Here is a 6000-nt window from a genome sequence, read left to right on the forward strand (position 1 = left end):
GAGGTTTCCATATGTGGTATCAGTTCAAATTCTCATAAATGCCATCTCATTATTGTCAACTGAGCTTTAAAGTAAGAATGTTAATTTTCTAGTTTTGATGAAGATAGTCAAGTCACTTAATAGCATCTCAGTAAGTCATCTCAAATGGATCTGTAATGTGTTTGGTCCAGTAAATACCTCATGAATTAATTCTGCTAATTTCATTTGGAATTTTTTGCACAAAGAGCTAAATTGGATGACCATGCCACGATCTGTGCTAAATGCTTTGAGGTTATGGAGTCTGTGGCTGTGTCTCTCTGTGGTGCACTTTATTAGCGTCAGTGTTTATGCTCAGGGAGACGTGATTGAGAGTAGTGACAGCACAGCATCTCTTTTCATCTGACATTAGACAGACAGACGGGCTCCTGCTTACGCCCAGGCCGGCAGCCTGATGCCCACCGCCAACATCCATTAGGATCGGTTTAACATCAGTCCTTTCCCCACTAACCTACATGGCCACGAGAAATGGGGCAAAACTGCCCTCAGAGCAGCCTCCGGGGCCTTGATGAATCCTAGCTTCCCTCATTCTGCCACCCAACTCCACTCTTTTTGAGAAATAAATCTTAGATCTGAAAATATCACACATATTAGGGGTAAAGCTAGACATGCTGAGTGCATGCTGTGTTGGTCACAACAACATATAAGATTAGACAACATAAAACACTGACATGAATAGACATTGCAAATGAGTGGGAAGAGGAACAAAATGAAATGAATAATAAGTTTGCTCATGAAGACCCAAAGTCTGTCACACGCAGTAAAGGCTGATCCTGTCAATTCCAATTAATCCTCAATTTAAAAAAAAGGCAAAGTATGGTCAAGCTACTGGGCCATAATAGGGCTGATCCCTTTGTATGGTTTCAAAGAAGGCTCCCCGGTTTGAAACAAGGGAACAACAACAACGATCTGTGTTGAGGGAACTTCAAAGAAGCTCATTTTCTCTTGCCCAGCTGCACTGTGGCTCGCTGCCACGGGCCAATCATTATAATGAATTTTTTAAAAGTACTTTGGAATAGACAGCTAAACAGACTGCAAGCTACTGCAAGCTACTGGACACAATGTCTCACATACTGTCTCAAAGACTGATCATGAGATGGTCGTATGACCAAGAACAGGAACTTTAATGGGAGTTTTGTTGTGGTGGCAGCCCGGCTGACGGTGAGTGTCCTGGTTTTTTCTCCTTTTTATCAGTTTTTCTGCTTTTTTCCTTGGTTTTCTGTTCCCTGCCTGCCTCCCTGTGTTTTCTCCCCTGTGTGCTCTCTCTCCCTCTGCTCCTGAGCCCAGCCAACTACCTGCACCTGCATCCCATCAGCCACCTCATCAGCCTGTCACACCTGCCAGTAATCACCTCACGACTGCCTGTATTTCAACCCCGGTTCTCCACTCCATCCGCTTGATCATCGTTGCTCCATACCCGGTGCCACCCCAACGTTCAGGCTTTCATGCTTCTTGTTTTTTCACATTTACCCTGTGCCTTGTCGCTGTCATCCCTAACCCTGTCTCTGTCTGTTTCCCTCCCAGGTACACTCACCCTCCGTTCAGTCGGCTGGGCTCATCCACTGGCCCACTCCTCCTCGGACTTCCTTCACGGCGTCCTCCCTGTTCCCCCGCTTCTCCTCTCTTCCTCGGCCCCTGGCCCCCAGTCTCCTTGGTTCCCCGTGCCTGTGCTTTCCCGACATCCACCTCTTCCTCCACTCCAGTCCCTTTACCCCTTTCTCCCTTAATAAACTTCCTTCCCTCCGAACTTTGCATTTGGGTCCTCTCTGTCCCCGCACCACGCAATCCCACAACAAGTTTATGTACTTGCTGTCTGAATACTAGTCGATCTCACTGGGTGCTTATTGTTCGAAATATTATAATAATGAAATATAATGCACTGTATTAGGAGCTTGTGTAAATTATATAAATAATCAATCTTTCCCTCTGTTGCTAAATTATAAGCATTATCAGGAATACATGTATCTACTAATACCAATACCAAACTATTACATGTTCCATTACATTAACATAAAAAAACTTGGCGTTATTACCGTGTTTCCCTAAAATCTACCCAAACCTTGATCTTGATTTTCTGAAGAAAATATACACTCACTGGCCACTTTATTAGGTACACCTTGCTAGTACTGGGTTGGAGCCCCTTTTGCCTTCAGAACTGCTTTAATTCTTCGTGGCATACTTTCAACAAGGTGTTGGAAACATTCCTCTGGTTCATATTAACATGATAGGATCGTGCGGTTGCTGCAGATTTGCTGGCAGCACATCTATGATGCGATTTCCCTGTTCCACCGCATCCCAAAGCTCCTCTACTGGATTGAGATCTGGTGACTGTGGAGGCCATTGGAGTACAGTGACTCATTGTCGTGTTCAAGAAACCAGTTTGAGATGACTTGAGCTTTGTGACATGGCGCATTATCCTGCTGGATGTAACCATTAGAAGACGGGTACACTGTGGTCATAAAGGGATGGACATGGTCAGGTCATGATCAACAATGCTCAATTGGTACTAAGGGGCCACACAACTGCCGCTCACTGGATATTAACTCTTTTTTTGAACCATTCTATGTAAACCCTAGAGATGGTTGTGCCTGAATCCCAGTAGATCAACAGTTTCTGAAATACTCAGACTAGCCCATCTGGCACCAACTTGCCACGTTCAAAGTCACTTAAATCCAATTTCTTCTCCATTGTGTTGCTCGGTATTAACTTGCCTAAATGCATTGAGTTGCTGCTGTGATTGGCTGATTAGCTATTTGTATAAACAAGCAATTGCACAGGTGTACCTAATAAAGTGGCCGGTGAGTGTATGTGTGCATACTGCTGGAAATTTGCAGTTGAGACTGCTGAAATTGAAACACTGAAACAGCCCCAATTGAAATGGCAGTGGAAATACAAATACTGACTGCAAAAAGAAGTTGGAATGCTAGACTTAATTTAGGTCATGGTGTCATTTTAAGTGTGAAAGTAAAGTTGAAGTTTCAGTTGATGTGGATGTGGATGTCTGAAATAAATGAGAGCTTGTTAAACTAAAAGTCAGTTGAAGTGTCTGCAAGCACTGAAAGCAGTTGAGGAAAGTGTGTATGGACAGTGGAAGTTGAGGAAGCTGAAGAATGTTTTGTTTGTTGTTGTTGAAAGGCATGTACCTGAAACCTAAAATAGATTGAAGTTACAGTAGTAATGTAAGTTGTAATGCAGTTGAAATATCACATGACTTACAAGTGGTGGAAGCAGTTGAAGTGTAATTTGAAGAGCACGAGATGAGAATAGCTGAAGTGTATTACAAATCTGTTTGTGTCAATGGTCATGTAATGGATTAAAGCTGCTGAAATGTCAGTGAAAGTGTAGGTAATAAAAGCAGTTGCACTTTATGATGTTGAGGACAGGACCTTTAAAGGTGCAATGTGTAATTATTGGCCACATGCTCCAAACAAATAGGAGGCAGCATTTCATCTCCCCCTCCCTCTCAGCCAGGCTACTCTCTAAGCGATTCTGCTCCCCTGCTCTTTTCTAATTACATGTAGGGCTGGTCTTTATAATAACCTCATAAATTAAGCTTTTTTAAGTCTTCCTGGCTTAGTGGGGCGTCGCATGGGCACACGTGCAGAAAGTTTAAAGGGCCTCTCTCCTGCCTGTGTATGTTGTCTTCAAGCCCTTGAGGCAGCTCTACTTCTTCATCCTCTCATGTTGAACAGAAGGTAGACTGGACACTGCAGTGACTATCTTCTCTAATTTTGAGGCACAAGCTGAGTTAATTTTTTAAAAATGTTTTAAACTAAAACTGTGGGCAAATTTTACGCATTGTACCTTTAATAGAGGTTTATATTAGGACTGGGCATTAATGCTGACAACTATTTTATCACATGTTAATGCAGTATTTATTATTATTATTTTGAAAGTCTGTTGCTCACTGGCTCTGAATACACATACAGTCAAACTATGGGGTCACAGGAGGGGTGGGATGCTGATCAGCCTGCAAATCACCCACCCAAACAAGAAGCGGATGGAGGCTTCGGCAGACTACGCTGGATGCAGCATGTGGGAGAAGTAAGACAGCGCTCCTCGAGTAAACCGCAGGCGCTCTAGTAACCATGGCAACGGCTTCTGTGCACTACACAGCTGTAGCCTATTTAACTTAAGTTAAAATTATTGGCTACATAACTTTACCTGATAGGCCTTCATCTAGTTTTGCAGCTCTGCCATACAGATTCCATCCTGTTGATGTCCTATTTACAGTAATAGATTCTGGAAACTCACAAACAGCGAGATCAGTCTCTCTTCCAATGATTTGTGCTCGTTGTGTACAAAAAGTTCAAGACAATTCAACTTCGGCAGCATGCGGCAAGGGCGTCACTTTGTGCTGAAAAGTGGTGGGGACATTTAAAGGCTCAGATTGGGGGTGCAGTGATACACTTGCTCCCAAAATGTGAACAAAACAAGAAGATATTAGCATTAATATTCACAACTGTAATATATGATCTGGGGGGTCTGGGTGTTCTCCCCCAGAAGATTTTGAGCATTAAACACTTAATTTCCTGTATTCTGGAGACATTTTCCAGACCAATTTATGGTTGAAATGTCTTTTATATACATAAAGGGAAACACAAAATTCAGGTGTAAGGTGACAATACAAAATATAAAAATATAATATAATATAATATAATAATCAGCAACTTGTCTTTTTTTTAGCTTAAGTTACTTTCTTGGACAAAGCACATTTTTTTCTTAGATTTTGACATTGCATTGCATGTTTCTTATTGTGCAAATAAACCTTTCTCAAAGCATTTATTGTTGCAAGCAATTTATCAGAACCATTTTAACAAATACTTTCAAAAAGTGATGGGGACAAAATCAGCCATTTCAAGAAGTGTTGGGGACATGTCCCCATCGTCCATAGGTGTCATGACACCTATGGCGGGCGGGGGTGTGCGTGAGGCGAGCACAACTGTGACGCTTCACATCAATCTAACAGGGACACTTGCAACTGAAGATAGACTGTTCATGCTGCTCCCCGATAAAAGAAAAATGTTTCTGCTGATACCTGTTCAGAAAAAAAACAGAAGAAAACAGATTTATACATGGATGCTCAGAAGGTGCCTGTTATGATGTTATGATTGTGGCTCTGGACTGTAACTTGTTCTAACAAGTTATAAAAGTTAATGCCCTGGCAGTGTTAAATAGCTTTGGTTTTATATTTGATTTGATTACATTAATGTTTAAGTTGAGAAATATTTTATTGCTACTGTGTAAAGGCAAGACTGCTGGTAAAAAGCACCTTATTTGTTTAAAGTGTTTGCAAACCACATGTTATTGCACTTTTGTGTATATAGCTGTAGCCTACATTTAAATTAAAAGTGTGCAATACACTACTTTAGAATTCATTATTCAATTTTGTGCATAACTACGCAATTAATCGCAGAAAATCATGCGACTAATCGCGATAAAAAAATTTAATCATTGCGCAACACTAGTTTATATACTTGCAGCCCGCTCTCCTCTTTCGGCACCTGGCACCCTGTCGTGTCATAATTCAACCCACTGGGAGAAACCCTTTAGTGCCATTGTTAAACGCTAAAAGTACTACTATTAATACCAGGAAAGTCCAAATAAGGGCGTCATTGGTTTTATTTTGACTACTGGATGTTTATTCTTGCTAACTTGACCGCGGTTCCCTACAACTACAAAAACAATGCTAAAGGGCATTTACAAGCGATGGCAAGGGTCTTCATCAAGTTTAACACCCTGGGATGAGAATGGGTTGATACTTGCTGTTTGCATAGCAATATTTGTAGCTTTCAACAGATGCATCCTGGTCCAAAGACTACAAAATTCATATTAGTATATAACATACAGTATTAGAAGCACTGGTGTAAATTATCTAAATTTATTTAAATTCCCCAGGTAGCTAAATTTGAATCACTTATTAAATGTTACATTATATTAACATTAACCACTTGGTGTTACTTC

Source organism: Micropterus salmoides, unplaced genomic scaffold, assembly GCF_014851395.1.
Source record: "Micropterus salmoides isolate LMB-PRFRI ecotype aquatic unplaced genomic scaffold, ASM1485139v1 Ms_hic_scaffold_19, whole genome shotgun sequence".
NCBI classification, from domain to species: Eukaryota; Metazoa; Chordata; class Actinopteri; order Centrarchiformes; family Centrarchidae; genus Micropterus; species Micropterus salmoides.